Source organism: Cupressus sempervirens, chromosome 3, assembly GCF_028749045.1.
Source record: "Cupressus sempervirens isolate cs-2001-9-10 chromosome 3, ASM2874904v1, whole genome shotgun sequence".
NCBI classification, from domain to species: Eukaryota; Viridiplantae; Streptophyta; class Pinopsida; order Cupressales; family Cupressaceae; genus Cupressus; species Cupressus sempervirens.
Window position 1 is genome coordinate 1014473284 of NC_143120.1, and position 22219 is coordinate 1014495502.

The 22219-nt window shown below is 33.1% G+C and overlaps 2 pseudogenes; both read right to left on the reverse strand.

Annotated features, from left to right (window-relative positions):
* Positions 1 to 18661, reverse strand: part of LOC149570191 (glucan endo-1,3-beta-glucosidase-like) — a 154786-nt pseudogene extending 136125 nt beyond the window's left edge.
* LOC149570192 (glucan endo-1,3-beta-glucosidase pseudogene) lies at positions 18537 to 19825 on the reverse strand (annotated as a pseudogene).
* Between the last annotated feature and the right edge of the window lie 2394 nt (positions 19826 to 22219).

Genomic DNA, 22219 nt, shown 5'->3' on the forward strand with positions numbered 1-22219 from the left:
TGGGGCTCCTCAAGATATTAGCTTTGAGATAGGCAGTTGATCTTGGAAGTGGATTTAGGGTTGTCGAACAGCCTAGCTTTCCTACATGGTATTAGCCTAGCCTCAATGTGTTGGTGGGTCAATCATTTGTGGACCCATCAAGGGATCTCCTAGTTGTCACTCATGGGGATACAAGTCTAGAGATTATTATTTGGAATTATATGTTAGACATTATTTCTTAGGGGCTTTCTTAGAGCCTGGTGGGTAGGTTCTTGTCTTATAGGCCCACCATTGATATGGCTAGGAAATGCGTATCCACTAAGTGGAAAATAAAATGATCTATTAAGGTTGTGGACATGGTAAGTGCTCTCTTCCTATTTAAATTTTCTATTGAAGAGGAACAAAACCAAATATTGGTCAGAATATGTAGTTTTGGTAAGAACTTCGTAGCATTGGCTAAATGGAAGTAATGCTTCGACCTTAGTACTGATCTGTAATGAATGGCCCCAATTTGAGTTAGGCTCCTAGGTCTACCTTTGGAATTTCTGGATGAAATGATCTTTAAGTGAATTAGAGACTCCTTTGGACATTTTATAAAGGATGATATGGTCACCCTAGACATGTCTTGCTTGGGGTTTTCTATGTTCTATGTGAATGTGGTGGTTAATAAAACTCTACCAAGTTGTATAGTCCTAAAGTCAAAATGGGGAACATGGACACAAACGATCAAATATGAGAATGATAATCTATACTACCAAAATTATAGGAAGTATGGCCATAATGTAACTAATTGCATAATGGATAGGAAAAGTGAAGAGACTAGAAAAGGGAAAGAGACAACGATTGATGGAGGTGGCCAAAATAATGAGTCAGGATGGTCCTTGGATATGGAACAAAACCATCCTCTATCTTCTTCAAAGGAGGAGGAAAATCTGAAGTATCTAGATGAAGGAAACCCAGTCACCACAAATAGGGAGGTGGCCCTTTCGCTTCACTAGAGGAAGGTGAGACACCGAGTGATAGGGGAGGGAAAGTGGATGCCCTTAGAGATTTTCTAGAGGAAGGAGAGAAACTGAGAAGCATAATGGAGGATGAGATGGCCTAGAAAAAGGTTTTTAGTAGAAGGTAAAGGAAAATGTATTCTAGTCCTCTCCCTCTAAGAGTGGAGGGAACTCAGGTAGATAGAGGGCCTCGTTCACCCTTACAAGAGACTATGAAGAATATAGAAAGTGTTTCAACTAAGTGGGTAGAATATCCTTCTCTAAAGGGAAATCTCATGGTTACACTACCATGTGATAATGATACTCATTTTTATCCTAGTATGGTGACACCTTGTGTTGAAGCTGGGGGTTGGAAGGAATCCAAGAATAAGAACCTAGGACAATCGAGGGCAGATGTAGACTCTAAAATAAGAACTAGAAGGCCTACATCAAGGGTGGAGAGAACTAATGTAACTTCCTAAGGCATTACCCATGGGAAGTAGTGAACCTTAGAGGACATCTAGAGAGGTAAGAAATGAAGTTTCTCACTTTGATTATAAGGGGCTTAAATAACTCGAGGAAGCAATTTTCTCTAAATAACATGATTTATGAACATAAGGTTGATATTTTCCTTATCCAAGAGGTCAAAATGATCAAACACAATTTTTACAAATTTGTGGTATACATATGGAAAGGTGCCAAATATGGTTATAGTGAAGCCTCTGGCACATCAAGAATGATTGTGACTATGTGAAACCCTAATAAGATTAATGGGGTTCAACTCCATTGCCACCTTCACTTCTTGGATGTGAGGTTCACTGATGTTGGCAATGACTGGGTCCTCTTCAACTTCTCTTCTCTTAATAATAGCAGAGGGAGATTGCAAGTGTGGGAGGAAACCTTGGCTTGCATGGCTAACCTAAAAGATACTATTCTTGTATGTGTGGAGGATTTTAATACTCTGCTATAACCCTAAGATAATATTCAAGGAATTGAGGATGTTTCTAAAAGCATGCATGACTTGGATGGGTTTCTAAGGAGGAGCAAATTCATAGTTATGGAACTTTAAGGCATGCAACTTACTTGGTTTAACAATAGGTTGAGATAGAACCTCATTCAGATTAGGTTGAATAGGGTATTTCTTTCAGCAGACTAGGATATACTTTCTTACATCTCCCTAAAGGGATATCCAAATAATATCTCTAATCAAGTTACTTAATGGTTATTTTTAGTTAAATAAAAAAATATCCTAGAAAAAAGGAAACCTTTGAGAATTGAGATAATGTGGCATTCTCACCCCTAATTCTATGATTCTATTGAAAGGTGGTGGAATGTGATGGTCTAGGGTACATCTATGTTTTACATAGCTAAGAAGATAGAAAATGTCAAGTAGGAAGCTATGGCCTAGAACAAGCCTCATCTAGAGACATTCAAATTAAATAATTAAATTGAGAGAAAACTAGACACCATTCAGGAAAGAATGGTGTAGGGTGATCTTTAACAAGCCACACACAAGGAGGAGAAGAGTTGGAGGAGGAAGTGGAAACAAGTGGTTGAAAGAGAAAAAATGTTTTGGAAACAAAGATCTAGAATCTAGTGGATCGCTTAAAGGGACAAGAACATGACTTTGTTTCATAGGTCAGCCTATAAATAAAAGAGAAGGAACACTATCCCAAAACTCATTGTTAAAAATAGATGAAAACTTGAAGAGGAGGATGAGATTAGGAAATGGACCACCACTTATTTATAAGAAATGTACAACCTTCTACATCTACAGGTGGACCTCAAGGAAGAGAATGACTTTCTAGAAATCATGAGGCCAATTGTGGATGAAAGGATGAACTAGGATACTGATAAGTAAGGTTATTGAAGAAGAGGTAAAACAAGAGGTATTTTCTAAGGGTGCATCCAAAGCCTTGAGACTGGATGGGTTTCCCCTAGCTTTCTTTCAAGAGCTCATGGAAATCATCAAATATGGTATTATTCATGTGGCTAAAGATTTTTTTAGTACTAGTTGAATTCTTAAAGTGCTAAACCAGGCATTTATTATTTTGGTTACCAAGGTTGTTGATCCCAATCACTTGGAAGAATACATACCAATAAGCCTATACAATACCATATACAATATTTTATCCAAGGTGGTGGTCAACTACATGAAAACCATTTTGAATAGAGATATTAGCCCCACTCAATAGAGGTTTATCCTAGGAAGGAAAATTTTGGATTCTATGATAATCTCCCATGAGGTACTTCACTCTATGAAAAAGAGTGAAACCTAGGTATGGCACTAAAAATGGATATTTCAAAGGCATATGATGAGGTGGGGAGATAATTTCTTCACAAAATCCTAAGGAGGTTTTGGTTTTGGAGAAAAAGTTCATTTCTATAATTATAGAAATGATATGCTCCATCTAATATTCAATTCTAGCCAACGAATCTCTACCATAATTCTTCCATGTGGGGAGGGGGCTGAGATAGTGGGACCCCCCATTTCCATAGCTTTTGATCATGGCGGTAGATATTCTAGGAAGAAACCTCCTAGCTACGATGGCTAGAAAGGAAAGTATAGGAGTCAAATTGGCTATGACCCTCCTATAAAAGGTGTTACAATAGTTTGTTGATGACACCTTCCTCTATGGTTTATCCTCCATTAGAGAAGCTAAGGTCTAAAAGAAAATTCTAAACAAGTATGCTACTATCTTGGGACAACATATAAATTACTGGAAAAGTAAACTCTACTTCTTTAACATGAACTTGGTGCTACAATAAAGAATTTCCAAGGAGATAAATTGTAGGGTAGTGAGCCTCCCTGACACCTACGTAGGACTACCTCTTACTCTGAAGTAGCTTACCCATCAATTTTGGACTACTATGGTGGAAAGAATGTACAAGAATCTTGTAGGATGAAAAGGTAAGGTGCTCATTCATGTGTGAAAATTACAACTTATTGTGGCCATCTTATGGGGAATTCATATCTATTTCTTGTCTTTATTTAAAATATCTAGTTGTATGAGAGATATCCTAGAAAAAATGCAAAGGAAAATTTTATGGTCAAGAATAGTGGAGAAATTGAAACCAAGTTTTCTTAGATGGGAGAAATTATAGAGACCTAAGTCTCATGTGTCAAATACTTAGGAGGGATGCCTTATAATCATTTCCTTTGTAATGATAACTTCCCTATTGGCTCAAAGATTTGGACCAACATTATTAAAACTAGTAAACACCTAAGAGTGGGAATGACGTGGGATATTAGTGATGAGAATCTAGTTTGTTTGGATTGATAAATGGATTGGAGAAGTCCCTTTGAGACTCACAACATTTGAAGTTCTACGAGAACATGAAGGTAACATTTTTGGTTCTAAGGTTGCCAACTATATTGACAACAAGTAGTGGAAAGCCTTCAACACAGGAAATTTTAACCTAATTAAAAAAGTTATGTATGCAAAACTAGTCTCACTCATGGTGAAAGCATGCATTCCATCCTTTCTAGATAGAGATAGATTGATATGGGAAAGGAAACCAAGTGAATAATTTAGTATTAGATCGGCATACAATAGCATAGTTGAAGAAGTTGGAGACCCAAAGTGGAGAATGGTTTGAAAGTCTCACTGCCTCCCAAAAATAAATTTATTTTGGTGAACTATTATGCATAATGGCATTCTCACTATTGACAATCTCAAAAGGTATAACTTCTAGATGGAGAATATTTTTGTGTTATGCGGTAGGGATTAGGAGACTATCTACCATCTTTTAATCCATTATTGCTTTTCTGACTAGATATGTAAATAACTATCTTTTAGTTGGGCATTGCTTAGGTAATGAATAAGGATGCTCATTAGTTTATATCAAGTCGACAGAGCCCCTCCCATCACCATCTTATTTGGTTGATCTATAAATCCATTACCCCTCATGTTTTCTAGAATATATGGAAGGAAAGGAAGAACCACATATTTAGAGAGAAATTCTAACCCCCCAAGATGGTTTTCCAACAATTGATGGGCCTTATAAGGGAGGGCGTCCAGACATGGAATTAGAAACTACCTCCCTGTTGGAAGCATAAATGTTGATGATACTTCTATGGAGGAGTATTATAGAAACATGATTAGATCATTATCATGATGATGTGTTACATTCATGACTATGTTTATCATTGATGTATATATATTAGTTTACTGTGGTATCTAACTGAAGAACAACGATAAAGATCAAGTTGGTATAGATAGATAGTTGAGCATTTTCACTAAGAAAGGTTAATGGGAGATAAGAATAAGTATCTAGTATATGTAGCTAACATCAGAAACATAAGATAACAATTCTAGAAGATGCTATGCAAGTTTTGGTGAATACTATTCTAAGATAGAGTTTACAGAAGCATGTTTTGGTACAAATTTGTTATATCTCTTAGTAGAGTTGTTATTTTGAGAAGTCGAAGTTAAAGATGTGAAGACAACATTCTAGAGATGATGTAGATAAGATTTCTCATTATAATGTCAAATGTACAAAAATTTATTCAAGTTACAAGGTGAAAGATCAATGTTATCACTAAGTGTAATGTGTTCTTAATGAGGTCCTGTAATAATTAATTGAGAAGGTGTAATAGCCGACTTACAGAATTTTTTTATGGATTCAATATAAAGGAAGGAAATTTTCCTTTATCATGTATGGAATGTATGAATGATTGCAAGAAGCACAAAGAGAAGAATGTGAAGATAAGTAGAGCAGAGCGAAGATGAAGGAAACTTCATTGCTAAGGTTTTATTGTGAGATCTGAGATTTGATATTTGGATCTGAGGTTTATGACCTAGTATATAATGTTTGACATGGATTGGTCTGGTTGACAAGATAGAGAAAAAATATTAAAGTATAGTATAGACAATTATTCTACAAGGAATAGCTAAGAGATTAGTTAGACAGTGAATTCAGTGGTCTTTCCCTAGAAGCTATTTGAATAGTGGGTCCTTCTGCCTTCCACAACTCTTAATAGTTTTGGAATCTCCTAATAGGGATTCAAAGTCTCCTAATAGGGACTCATGTGTAATAAATATTGTAATAGACTCCTAACAGGGTGCATCCTCTAATGGGGAATATTTATATTAGTACATCATCTTGTGGGCACCATTCCCATTGGGGTTTCCCCTCTGATCAAGGGTTTCTCTAGTTAACAAATATGGTATAATTGTGTATCTGCATCTTGGTATGGTTTTTTAAAATTTGATTAAATGGTTAAGATTAATTAAGGTTGATAATTGTTTTAATTAGATAACTAATTCACCCCCACTCCCCCCCCCCCCGCGCTCTTAGTTATCTTGGTGGACTATTGTTTCTAATAATTGGTATCAAAGCATCAGGTCTTTGATGATAAGGCCTAACAACTTTGGGAGATGAGTGACAAGTTATTTTAGAAAAGATAGTCTTAAGTTTGATGAAGGAAATTTTGACACACAAAGGATGAAGCTTCTTGGTGAGAGATCAAAATTGTGTACAAATTTGAGCACTAAGTTTTTGGATAGAGGCACAAGTAAAGATAAATCAAGATATGGAGACATAGAGAGCAAAGAAGGTATTGATCTATTTGTGAAAAGAGAGAAAGTAGGTATGGATTTTTTTCTTGTTGGACATGTAAAGAGTTTGGTCATTTTTCATCTACATGACCTAAGAGAGTAAGAACAACTAGAAAAAGTTCACTTTCTGATGAAGATAAATAATATAAAGTTAGTATGGAAAGATTATTGAATGATTGTGATGATAAGGATAGTAATATTAAATTGGTTAAGAAAACAGAAGTAGTAGAAGAGATAGCCTTGGTAACTATTGTTGAAAGTGCAAGTGTAAGAGTTGATGAGAAATTCAAGATACAAGAAAGAATAGTTGACTATAATTCTGATGAAGAAGAGGATAACATTGGAATTATTAAATAGAATGATGAAGTATTATTTGAGACTAATAATGATTTGTAGAATGAAGAAGAGCTAAGGTAGGAACAAATTTTAGAACCTTCAACAGAGCTAAGAGTTGAGATATAAACTCCTATTTCTGGTAAAAATATGACAAAGAATCATCCACCAAAGCAGATCATCAGAAGTAGAGATAAAGGTGTAATGACAAGAAGTAGAATCAATGAAGAACTATGTCTGATATCTCAAGTTGAAAAAAAGAATGCAAATGAAGTATGTAAAGATGACTATTGGAAAAAATATATGAAAGAAGAATCAGATCAGATAGTGAAGAATGAGACATGGGAATTGATCCCCAAACCAACATACAAGAATGTGATAGGAACAAAATGGGTATTCAAGAACAAGTTGAATGAGCATAGTGAGGTAAGGAAAAAAGAAAGATTGGTATGTAAAGGTTACTCACACCAAGAAGGAATAGACTATGATGAAATCTATGCTCTTGTGCCAAGACATGAATCACTAAAGTTATTCCTAGCCTATGCAACACATAATAAATTCAAAGTGTATCAGATGGATGTCAAGTCAGCATTTCTGAATTAAGAACTTGAAGAAGAGGTATACATAAAACAACCTAAAGTTTTTCGTTTAACAGATGATAAGGATATAGTAATAAAATTGAAGGAAGCATTGTATTTCTTGAAGCAAGCACCCAAAACTTGGTATGAAAGGTTGCACAAGCATTTAACAAAGCTTGGATTTAGCAAAGATATGACATACAATAATCTATACTTCAAAGAAATAGATGATGGATTGATGATTTTGGTAATATTTTTTGATGATATCATATATGGAGGAAATGATGATGAAAGTGAAAAGTTTGCAGAAGAAATGAAGAAGGAATTTGAAATGAGTATGATAGGAGAAATGAAATACTTCCTATAATTACAGATTGTGCAGGATAAAGAAGGAATCTTTATTTCTCAAACTAAGTATTTGAAAGATCTACTAAAAATGTTTGGTTTGGAAACACTAAAATAGTTGGAATACCTATAGTAACTAGACACAAGTTATCTACAAAGGATGAAACACCTACTATTGAGAAAAAGAAGTACAGATCTATGATCGAGGGTTCCAACATCTAACTCACACAAGGCTAAATATAGCAAATGTTGTTGGAATTGTTGCAATATTTCAAGTTGATCCTGGAGAAACACATTATGCAATAGTGAAAAGGATATTTAGATACCTTAAAGGAACACTAAAGTTTGGATTGTTGTATGATAGATCTAATAATTTCACTTTATATGCTTATACTAATATTGATTGGGTAGGTAGCATGGATGACAGAAGGAGCATCAATGGTGGAGCCTTCTTTCTTGGAGGAATATTGGTTACTTGGTTAAGAAAGAAGGATTGTACCTCATAAAGTATAGTAGAAGCAACATATGTTGTAGCAACAAACAATTGTAATCAAGTTGTTTGGATGAAGTAGATGCTGAAGGCTATAAGGATAGAATTTAGTAAATATATTTTCATACATTGTGATAACACAATCATAGTGAATGTGTCTAAGAATCTAGTGTCACATTCTAAGACTAAGCATATTTCTATCAAATATCACATGTTGAGAGGGAAAGTTGCAGAAAAGGAAATTAGAATTGAGTATGTATGCACCAGAGACTAGATTGTAGATATTTTCACCAAGCCTCTTCCTAAAGAGACTTTTGAGTATTTTTGATGTGTGCTAGAGGTTACGCCCCTTCCTACATCAGAGAAGATGATGCAAGAGTGCATCAGTCTAGTGTAATCGAGTGCTATTATTTGTCTAGATTGAATGTTGATGCTTCCTATATATAGGAGTATCTGTGATGGATAGAGTCATCTAGGACTCTTGTTGGATGTTATTTTGAATAGTGTATTTGGACACTTGAGCAATTCAGAGACAGTTGTTGCATAGATTGATGGTTGTTGAAACCTTTGACAATGATGTCAATGGGGGAGATATTACAACATGAAAAATAGTTTGATATAGAGTACATTGAAGGGGGAGATTACAGCTAATATAGAGCACATTGAGGTATATCAATGGGGAGAATGATGATTGATGAAGAGGATTTGAAAAGAAATAATCATAGTCTTTTTAGTTGGTATTTTTGGAACTAGATGTTTTTCATCTATGTTGTCATCAATGCCAAATCGGGAGATTGTTGGAAGCATGAATGCTAGTAATAATTCTTGGGGGGAATATTGTAGAAACATGATTAGATCATTATTATGATGATATGTTACATTCATGACTGTGTTTGTCATTGATGTCAACATAGCAATTTTCCACGGTATCTAATAGAAGAACAATGATAATTTAGATCAAGTTGGTATAGATAGATAGTTGAGAATTTTTACTAAGTGAGGTTAAAGGGAGATAATAGTAAGTGTCTAGTAAATGAAGCTAACCTTGAAAGCATAAGATATAAGTCTAGAGGAAGTTATGCAACTCCGGTGAAGACTATTATGAGATAGAGTTTACAAAAGCATGTTTTTGGTAAACTTGTTATATCTCTTAGTAGATTTGTTATTCTAAGAAGCCAAAGTTAAAGATGTGAAGAAGACATTCTAGAGATGACATAGCTAAGCTCACTTGTCATAATGTGACATGTACAAAAAGTTATTCAAGTTACAAGGTGAAACATCAATGTTATTACTAAGTGTAACATGTTCTTGATGAGGTCCTATAATAATTAATTGAGAAGGTGTAATAGCTGACTTAAGGAATTGTTTTTTGGATTTGATATAAAGGAAGGACATTTTCCTTTATCATGTATGGAACGTATGAATGATTACAAGAAGCATGAAGAGCGGAATGTGAAGATAAGTAGAGTAGAGCAAAGGCAAAGAAAATTCATTATCGATGTTTGATATTTGGATCTAAGGTTTGTGACCTAGTCTACAAGGTCTAACAATGATTGGTCTAGTTGATAGGATAGAGGAAAGAGGTTAGAGTACAGTACAGACAATTATTCTACAAGGAATAGTTGAGAGATTATTTGGACATTATGCTCAATAGTCTTTCCCTAGAAGCTATTTGGACACTGGGTCCTTCTACCTTCTACAACTCCTAACAGGGTTGGCACAACTCTTAATAGGGTTGGAATCTCCTAACAGGGATGCAAAGTCTCCTAAGAAGGACTCATAGGTACTAAATATTGTAATAGACTTCTAATAGGGCCCATCCTCTAATAAGGAATATTTAAATTAATACATCATCTTGGGGGCATTATTTCCACCAGGCTTTCCCTCTAATCAAGGGTTTCCCTAGTTAACAAATCTGGTGTAATTGTGTATGTGCATCTTGGTATGGTTATTGTTCGCTTTGATTGAATGGTTAAGATTAATTAAGGTAGACAATTTTTTAATTGGATAACTAATTCACCCTCCCCCCAATTATCTAGGTGGACTATTGTGTCTAATAGTTCCCACCTCCCACACATCTTGATAGGCATTAGGCAGAAATATGGGACATATCGCATGTTGTGGAGAAAGTGCATAGATCAAAGATTGAAAAAAGAAAAGGAACCAAATGGAAGGCACACCCATGAGAGTGTGGTCATTGTAGTGATTCTCAAGGATAAACAAGGTATATGCAAAAGGGGATATTTTAGGAAGTGTGAAATTTTCTAGAGGAAAGGTCCTTGACCCATGGAATATGGTATTTTATATTATCATGAGGTATATCATGCTTGAGGACAAGGTTAAAGTTTATTAACATTTTTTTAAATATTACAAGGGTCTCCATCCCAATATCCCCAACACAAATACCTAACCAATCAATATTACTAAATTAACCCAAGCCTTGTTCCCTTCCTCCAAAATCTAGACTAAAAAGGAACCTTCGACCACTAGTAAAAAGTTGAAAATGGAAAATATAGAGGTTCTTGATGTTAAAAGTATTGGCAACACTACTAGGAAAGGTACTAGTTGGTCAAGCAAAATATTGAGGAAGAAAAAATCCTTGTCCGCCCTAGGTAAGGATAAACCTAAAATTCTAACTCAACTAATAACTTGGGTAGGAAAACTAGCCCTAGGCCCAAAAGGAACTATGGGGATCAAGTAGAGGATGAGATTTGCAATGAAGGGAAAGAGGAAGTGGGTATGATTTCTAGATAGTAGGATAGCCTTCTCCCATTGAGGGTGTCGATTACTTTAAAAATTGAGACAAACACTTCAAAGTCTAAGAAGGATGATGCCATGAGGGAGTAGGAGATAGTCACGTTGCTAGTCAAAATGGGTAATTTGGGAAGCTAGACTCAGGGAAGGATCCACCTGAGAGGTGATGTTTGAAAGGATGTGCATACCATTAGTACTCACACCCAAAAGGAGGAAAACATAATGGGAAAAACAAAAAATTACCAAGGAAGTCTAGATATTACCAGATTGGAGGAGTCCATAACCACCCTGATCAAGAAGAATGAGCACTCTAAGGACACATTTGATAGGGTTGAAAACTTCTTTGTGAGATAATACATTCTATTGTAACTATTCTCACCTTCTAGAGGTTGGCAAGGAGAGAAATACAAATGAAAAGGACATAGAGACTACTAAGTCTCTATATCAATTTCTAGTGAATGATTGGTTGTGGTTGCTCATAAAGAACCCAAGGACCCAAAGAAAGGAGAGTTAGTTCCTTTTTGACGAGCATCTTTTGTGGTTTTTTTATATGTTAGTTAGCTTCCATTTAGCCCATAGGTTTGTTTATGTTGATACTTTATTGACAAGTTCTATGCCAAACAAGTGTTTTTTCGATAGATATATGTATAATGAGGACATTAGTATTGTTACTAGTAGTAGTAAAATTAGAAACATCTTATTTCAAGTGTTCATGATATTAAGGAAGGGGGTTGGTTAGTTTAATGGTATAGACTCTCGGTTGATTTTCAACTCTTTTTGTTGTTTAGGGTCAACCCCCATTTTGGCTCCTTAAACATATTAAAAAACATAGGGGAAATGTGACACATAAAAGATAATTTCTATAGTGCAAGTGAAAATAAAATATAATTTGTTGTCTTTGTTTAATTATTTAAGAAATAGGAAGACTGGGAAATGATTAAAGAAATGTTTCTTTTGGTTTGGTGGCCAGAGGATTATTAAGTGTATGCAACATTTATGTCTTATGATAATAGTCTATTTCATAATGATCATGTGATTTTATATATCATTTATCACTTTATCAAGTTTTAACATGGAAATATTTGAAAAGCTATATGTGTCTCTTCGATATGGTTCTACTCATAAGAGATAAGAATGTTGTAAATGGATGTCTTAGTTATTCAACCATGATTAAATTAACATTGGACACAAAATTGAATATATTCAAATAAATAAATAAATATATATATAGTTCTAAATGCAATAAAATCATATTGAGTAAAACATATTTTCTTGATTTTCAATGGAGTAGTTTATGTTTGCAAATAATCTAATCTTTAGGCTTAGAATTTTCTATGAATCTCAAGTATCTCCTATTCTCTCAAATTTATTCTCATACACAATCAATTCCTTTCCACTATTAGCTTATATGAATGTGAAAAAATGATACAGCCTACCTCTTTCCTACTCACAACACATAAGACTCACAAGTACATGATAGTAACAAATATTTCATATTTTAAAAATAATTAAAGACTAACATAAGATTCTTCTTTACTCAAAAACTACCACAAAACACCATTAATTGACTTAAAGATGCATCTCTTACATACAATAATAGACAATTTGAGAATCTGTCTTTTAACTATTTTCCACACATCACTCTCTTTAGTGCTACTATTGAATCCTCTATACACATCTTATACTTCTTCCTATGCTAAACTTTATTTTCTTCCAAGTTGTTTGATGAAGTGTAAATCCCTTTTTGCACTCCATACATTAACACAAAACTCCAACTTGGATTTCAACTATTGTGCACTCTCATACATTCAATCTAGTTCCTTGTACATGGATCCACATGGTTGTTATGTCCATCTATTCCCTTTCAACCTACTTGTGTGGGCCCATGGCATCCCATAAACCTTATCCAAAAAGTGATCACTTATTTCCTCATGTTGTTGTATTGTCAATGGTCTCCCTAACATCGCATAAAAAGGTCATATTTTAATAAAAACTAATTTTAAAACTACTCAAACACCATTGAGTCATATTTATTTCATGTTGGGCTCTTATAACCATGATCACACCTCTTATTTAGCATGTCTTCTTTACCATCTCTTTGTGAAACTAAATTATTCATATGTACTAAATGTTTATAACACTTACCTCTATATGTGCATACATTTCAAAAATAAATTTTCTTCAAGATGTTTCCTCAAACACCAGCTTGGGATTCACCAACACTTTTCTCATCAAGAGCCTCACCATCCTTATGATTTTAACCATTTTGGGGGTGGGTCACTTTCCTTCTCATCCTCTTGATTAATGATTCAATGCCTAACTATTCCTAGTTCTTTCTTTTATCTAGAAGGACATTCATGATTACAATGAACAACCTCTAGACATACTAGAAAAATATACCAAGCAACCCTCTACTGCTGCTATTGCATCATCTTGTTTGTACTCTTTCTCTTTTTTATTAAATTGTCTTATTTCATTGATCCTATTCTTTAGTTATATATGATTTTATTATGACTCATTGGTTTGATAACATTCCTAAACAAACGTTAGGTATTATCACTTTTTTTGTCAAAGTAGGTCATGCTATTTTATCTACACCCATTCACCTCACATATGGTAGTTGTAATTATAATATTCTCTTAAGATTTTCATGGCTACACCTTATGTATGAAAATCATAATAATATGGCCTACAATATAGATCTTTTATAGTAAAAATAGTCTTCTCAAGCATCATAAGTAGAGGAATAAAATGGGATACCATGATACCCAAGATCCTTGGTAATGATCCTAATTAGGACATTAAAGTAGTGGTCCTCAAATTATGTATATATATTGGGTCTCTAGAGTTAGGTATGAATTTAATTATTCATATATTAATAATTTTATCTAAGAGCTTGGATTATAAGAAATTAAATAAAAACTTATGTAGTTCCTTTCTATCAGAATTCCAAAGGACCTTATAGAATAAATGCAAGGCATCCTATACATAATATTTGTCATTGGCCACAACATGAACAAGCTCTTAAGATTTACAGTTAAGAGAACTGATGAAATAAAGCTTCTTGTGATGAATCAATCCAAGAAGCAACAATGTTGATACATTCCTAAATGGCTTGGTCTATTTCAATAGAGTTTTTGTAGGTAGTAAACACTTTTTTGTGATTTTTCATACAATCCTTAAAAAATTGTACATTGTCTTTGACGAAAATATGTCTATTTTTGTTATACATAATGTCATGTATGGTATGATGAACTTTAAAAGATTGAATGAATTTCTTACAAACTCTATGCACAATAAACATGGTTTAGATTTAATCATTTTTAGTCATTACTAATCTAGTTCTAATTTCTAAGATCAACCACACTAATATGTAAAGTACAAAAGAAAGGGTTGGATTTGAGATCTATAGTACTTTAGTGATTATCTTAACCAAAAATGTGGTTTTATACATATCCATAGTTTTTTCCTAATATCATCAATATTTTTTTACTAATGATAATCTGAACACTTTTGTAGAAACTAATATTATATACACAAAAGTCTAGTGGATACATTATTAAAATGATCGTTACTTTGTAACAAGTGATCAATTACTAATTAAAAAGAAGCTTAAATCTAAAATGCAAAATGATTACTGATACCCCAACATATCTCAACTTTCAAGCTTTCCTCGCTACACATATTATGATTCAAACATACCGAAGGTTGATTTATTTATTTCAATGGATTGAGTTGAACAAATTATTAGGCACCAGAACATTAATTTTCCTTGCCCACGGATTGAAGCCATGTGTGGGTGTGGGTCCTTCTGATTTGTAGATACGCAATATTTTTTTCTAGAATTCTCTAGAGAGCATGAAAGTCATACTGCTATGATGGACATGGTTATTTTTATTAATATTAGCTAAGATGTCTTCCATAGTCATCGCTTCACAATTGAGTAATCTCTTCGAAATTAAAAATTAGTAAGATAATATATAACGAGGATAAGCACGAGCGAGAAATCCTCATCCTCATTACAAGCAGCGCCCAGTCGTCCAATCTTTGGTGACCTTTTTGGCGCATTGTAGACTTCTGAGCCGTCAGTAAATAAAGTCAGAGCACTAACATGACTACGATTTAGCACGCGTTGAAATTCAATCGAAAATAATGTTAGTTTTTCCAATAGTCAATTGGCGGTCATCTCACGGCGAAGACTACTGACTCGACAGAGTTGGCGAATATTAACATTGGTCTTTATAAATCCATATCGTCGTTTGTAAACATTGCACATAATAGAGCGTGCAGAGTTCGACGAGTATTGCAATTAAGCATGACATTCCCACAAGGAAATGGGTTTAAAATTAATTAGTAAGATATTGGTACTGCATAAAGTCAGTTGGGGTAGAGTATTAAAAGACTACTAAGGAAATTTTAGAGTTGACTTGTTAGTATGTCTTGTCTTTACAAAAGGATACTAATACGGCTCAGAGTCACTAGGGGGTCTGGAGTATTATAAGACTAGACTGGGTAACCTTAGAGTTGGCTCATTAGATGAGGCTTGCCCACTTGCATAGTAGATTTTCTACATATTTGTGTTGTCTCTAGGATTAGTTGACACTTGTGTCTTTGTACCCTTTGAGATAGTTTTCTTTCAAGTGATTACTTGAATCTAGCTATTAGTTTTGACTTTTGAGTTTGTTATCTGTTTGGAACTTGAATTTGTCTCCTCGGTGTAGTGGGAGTAGACATTTTTGAGTTTCATGAGGTCGAGTGGTAATGCATTTTCTTATACTATTAAGAACCAACTATTCGATGTTGTTGCTAGATGTGTTTGTGCAGATGTTCCTTTTTATTTGATCTTGTATTTCTATGATGGATGGTTATACTCTAAGTGTATTATATTTGATTTCATAGATCTTATGAGATGATGTAATCTATTTCATAATGTATATTATTTCAACCTTTCATATCCTGTGACTTATAGTGGATGATTGTGCACTCCATTTATTGGCAAGTGGCATCTTGTAATTGTATATTATTTAAATGGATTTATATGTGTAGTTATTTTTTCATGTGGATTTGTTATATATTAGTTTTAATATTAATTCAACTTAAATGTGATACAACATCATAGGACCCTTAAGAATTATAATTTGTTTTATGGTATGTGTTTATGTGTATGTTATTGCTTTTTCTATTCTATATTTGTTGTTGTTAAGTTATTATCTTTCAAAAAAAAAAGTTTGTCAAACTTAGTAAAACTTTAGATTATTTTCTTTTGGGTTCCCTGGCAGGGCATTACACCTTTTCATAACTCAACCTTTCCTCTAGGTGCTTTTTCTATGAGCAACTTCTTGAATCCTCTTCATCAGTCAAATAGATATGGTTTATATCAAATAGAAACATGTCTCATCAATATATTTGGCATCAATGACTACATAACAATTATTTCAATTGTAGTTTCCAACAATATTTTGGCAGGTGTTTAGAAAGGAAAATCATGATGACCATTACATTATTTGATGTCTCTTCATAAATCTTGTTTGTAGTGAATTGATTTGATTAGGACATTATATATATATATATATATATATATATATATATATATATATATATATATATATATATATATATATATATATATATATATATATATATATTGCCAACAAATTGACAATTAGATGAAGACGAGGGAGATCTTCAAACATGTTATTCTATATATTTATTTCACTAGTTTTTTTTATTTCTAAGCAACCCAAACATTAATATTGGCTTGCCTCACATTTCTAATATTGATGTCAAATACACAATTTCTGATAGTGTAATAAATATTTTGACAATGCGATAAATACTCTTTTTATCATCACACCTTTTCTCTTGAGCTTTTACATTCAAAAATAAAAATAACCACTAGGACATTCGTTTAGTGCTAATAAGAAAAATGAAATTATATTTCATAAATTAATTTAAAAAATATTTATCATCAAAACATTAGAATTGCAAATTTTATTTTTTATGTCAATTAATTAAGGAGGGGCTGATGAAAATATTAGTGCCCTATAGGGACTAACAATATATAATAGAATTTGAGGATGGCACAAGGGCAAAAGTGAAGAGAGTTTGGTAGAATTACGATGAATATTGTTTTAGATTGTCTTCTATTAATATGTAAGGTAATCAAAAGAATATTTAAATGATTTTTATTGTATTAAATGTTAATTATAAATTTTTGTGAGAGCCACATCATATAATAAATTTGTATGCAAGAAGATGTTTTAAGTAAATTAATAATTCATTATTTTTTATTGTGTGTGTGAGTGAATTCATGTTAGAAAATATTAATTATACTAGGAAGATAACTTACTTATTAATATTAAAAGTAAATTATTCTAATAAATATATTAAATATTTATTTTTTTAAATTTAGTCTAATTACTATATTAATTATTTACATAAGATGGTAATGAAAGAGCTAGTAAGATAATCCCATAGATTTATATGCCTTGTAAACAATTCTTTAACTATACTATTCAATACTTTTAGGATTTCACTAAACTATCTAAGTTTTGCAATATATTGATGTATTTATAAGTATACAATTTTCTTATCTATGATTGCTGATCTTAATGTTAATGGATATATTTATGTTAATCACCTAAGATTGAAGTTACATATCTAAAATTTAAATAATATTACAAAAAATAAAAATTGTCAAATAAAAATAGATCTTGGTACAAGGTGTTAGCATGATAGAGTATTGTAAGGATGGAAAAATATATTTATGAATAGATATTGTTGTCCTTACATACATGATCTATTATAATATTAGTATATTCTTTGGTCAATGTCATATTGTTCAGTGAGAAGCACAAAAACTTTTATGATTCAAATCTCTTTGCCTATAGTACATTTTAAATTGGTTTTCCTTACAAAAATAATAATTTTAACACCTCCTTTTCATTAGGAAATAATTGTGTTCTATTAGGTATTCAATGCTATAAAGACTTTAAGGAAAAAGATAAAAGTTAACTTGGTATTTAGAGTAGAGATGAATATTTTAATCTGATCCACCAATTTGATTGTGAAGATCATATCAAAATTATATGAGTTGCATATAGATTATATTGTCTTTGTCAATCAACCTACAATCTTCAAACATATGACTAAACAATCTCTCTTCATTAATTACTACTTACAATATGATTGTACTCATTGTCCAATATTAATTGATTTATAAATTTTATTTTAATAACTTTTAATATAAATTCTTCTTAATTAGAGTTATTTCTTTAATTAGGATTTAAATTCACTTCTTGTGATTTTTTTAAAATCTCATTTTTCGAGACTTGATGTTACTTAATTGACCAATCCCATTTGAAACAATTTTGACATGCACCATTCAATTAATAAATCTTATTTTCCTTTTCAAATCAATATAACCATTTTCATATTTGTATTATCGTATTTGTATATATATGAAAGGATGAAGTTGAACTGGAATTAAACATGCATATTCAATTCTTATATGCAATTTGTAATAAAACTATTTATTACTTATATTTAACTTCTATTTAGCATTTACTTGCGACAACCCAGAATGCATACATAATGTTATTTGGGTTTCGCTTTTATTCTTACCGCTTCTGCAGCGGCCATGGCTAGATTATGGTTAAGCAGGGGAGCAGGTTAGGGGGAAAAGTTAACAGGATAAACAAGGGACTTGTTAGGGTAGAAGAGGCCACAGTGTTTCTCCGTCTCGTCCCCCCCCTTCAGGTCCTCATTGAACAGAGCAAAGATGAATGTTTTGATGCTCTTCGGAGTCCCTGCATTGGACAGCACATGTTTGATCAGATTGTTGTTGTAAGTCTGGGCATTCTCAATTGTGGCAATAGAGGCCTTCACACCAGTCCCATAAGATGGCCATCCGCTTTCAGTAACCACGATTGGAATATTCGAGTATCCCATGCCCTCCATGGCAGAATACAAAGTGTCAACCATAGCGACAAACAAACTGGTGTAATTCGGATCTCCATTTTTGTTAGCGGGAGTAGAGGGCTTGAACAGAGCATTGTCCAAGTTATACAAGTCTCTGTGCTGTCGTAGGTGAAATACGTGTACACATTCGCCATGAAAGGAGACCCATTCTTCGCTAGGAACTGCAGAACAAACTTCATCTTGTTCTACACTTTACCACTGAAACTCCCCTTTGTCGGATTTAGAGGCGCGAATTCGCCGATTATGTCTGTGAGAGCATGTGTCATCGACACCTTTATTTTGCCCTGTAGATTTGCATTCACAAGCGCTTTCTGGATGTTGTTCATCGTACCCACCAAGTACTAGCACTTATCAGTCTTTCCCAATACCTCATTTCCCACTGCAATGTATTTGATATTACAAGCAGGATAGTGGGCTTTTATATTCTCATTCACCCACTTATTCACTTCATTCTGGTTTGATGAGATCCTTTGCAAGTCGTCGGTGGCAATTCCCATGGTTAACTTGATCTCGAAATTGGCAAAGGCATTGAATACGCTCGGCTCTTGTTTGAAAATCCAGTATTTCCCAATGTTGTTCGCTTTCAATAAACTCACCACTTCCTGCTGCGACGGCAAATTTGATCTTGACATCCCATTGTTCACGCTAATCTTCTGTCTCTGCACATCTGTATGCTCAAAAATATGTGTTCAGGGACAAAAATCTAGATTGAATTTAAGGAAACCAAATTAATTCCCATTAATCACGATACCACTAATTATTTGATTGTACAGCACTGAAATGTGCAGAGATTAGAATAAATAAAATTAGTGAAATTACCTCCATGGACGGAGAAGCATAGGATTGAAATGCATGCAATCAGGAAAACGTTCATCTACCCTATTTTCATGTACTCCATTTGTAGATATAGGGAAAGGCGATGCAGGGAAATACATGGGGTGATAAATTTTTATTTAGTAACTTCCACTCTTTAATATTATTCTTAATTGGTAACAACATAGAAAATAATTGGTCAAACATGGAGATAATATATTATGCAATGATAACATTGGTAATGACATAGTAAAATGTAGCATAATTTTGACTAGAAATTCTCATAAGTAAAATTAGTAAAATGTGCTCTTGTTGCAATCTTTAGAATAGTGTAACAAACTTCAAATAATTAAATCAATTGATTTCTTATGATACTTCCTAATAATTTTAAAAGGAATTTATGGTTCTCCACATGATTAGAATTTACTAAAAACATAATTTCATGTATATGATCATATTCAGAATCTACAAATAAATATGCTCATATTGAGAATCTACAAATAAATATGCACATAAATATGACTATCACCTCTATTTGGTAGACTTCTGGATTTAGCGCGTCTCTATAAATTGTTCTCCATTAGAATTCCATGTTGAATCTGTCACTGTAGAAGTTATTGTTTCATTGACTCATATTTTCTTCCGATCTTTATGACCTGTCCTTTTCAACATTTTTTTTAATGTATTTTTTACAAATTAAAGTCTTCCAGATTACTTGACTACTTAAAATCACAATATAATTAGATGACTATTGTTGGAATTTTATGCTTAGATCACATGCATAGAAATCACTTTCCATATTAAATAAGAGATAATGTGTCAAAGTTACTATCAAAAGGAAGTAGAGATATGTAGATGGAAATGGAAATAAAGACTAAAAGGAGATATAAGATGGAGTTAAAAAGGGATGGAAAGATACGAATGATATCTATTTAAACTACTCTAGAGAGCAAAGCTCTAACAACTCAATCACACAACAAGTTTTTGGTTGGAAGCCTCCCAACAAAATTATTGGAAGTATAAGAGGAGTAACTGAGAGGGGAGGGGTGAATCAATTACCACAAAAAAAAATCCCACATCCCCTAGATGTCAATATAAATCAAAATTGAACTCTTTTGTAACTTGGTAAACACACAATAAAAATGTTGTAGCTTGGTAAACATCAAAAATAGCTCGGCAAATGCTTAACATGAAAATCTTAAGATATTATTTGTGATTGATGTTACTTTGACATAGTTGCAAAAACATAAAAGAAATAGCATGAACACAATTGACACCAAGATTTTATTGTGGAAACCCAATTTGGGAAAAACCACCAATTGCAACTAGTTAATGTTTTTCACTCTTACAAAGTGAGCCTTGTTAGAAACCAACCCTATTAAAAGTTACAAAATATACTGTTAGGTTTGAACTTGTTAGAGGATTTAATCACCCTGTTAGGAGTGGCCTTGTTAGAGGTCTTTAGATAATTTGATAGAAATGCCATCGTGTGAGAGGATTTAGAAATAGTTATTAAGCCAACTCTGTTAAGAGATATAGATGACTACTATAATGACCTTAGAGAGTAAAAATGACATGACTTGATTTTTGATGCAAATGAATTTCTGATTACATATCTCAATTCTAGATTGTGTACTTGATCCTTTCAGATTGAATGTATCTTTACATCTCAACAAGGATATTCTACTTATCCTTCTAATTCACTTCCTCTAAGCATCATCAAATCTTTAATTATGCTCCTCTCCATTCAATCCTCAACTTGACCTTATATTTATATTTTAAACACATTGTCAAGTTAGGTTGAATATAACTTGGGATAATTAATATTCATCTTCTCACCCGACAAGAAGCAACAAATGAAACTATTTAACTCAATATGCCAAAATATGAAAATCCTTTGTTAGCTAACCTTGCTCGGTAGATACTAACTGAAAGAGATTTTCCTATGTTAACCAAGTGAATTCAATTAACATTGCATATTCACAAAGTTTTTTTGGTAATTGAGTGAGCTCAGTTAACACTGGTTCCATCCAACATTTCCTTCTTTAACTGAGTAAGCTCAGTTAAAACTCAACTTTTGCAAACCTTACTTTTTTGCCTAAGTGAACTCGGTAGACACTATCTTTTGAACTAGGCAAGCTCTGGAATGCTTGACAGACATAGAAAATTGTCTTCAATGCTCAAGCGAGCTCAACATACACTGATTGGCAATGATATGACATTTTGTGTAACATTAAAGATGATGCACAATTAATCAATTATTTTCAACAATCTCCCTATTTGGCATTGATGGCAACACAACATGTCATAATGCAATGAAATTTTAGAGCAAAAATAAATTAAGGAACATATCCTTAGTTTCAACCTAATTCTCATCCATGCGAACTTGGCTCCCTCTATGACTGT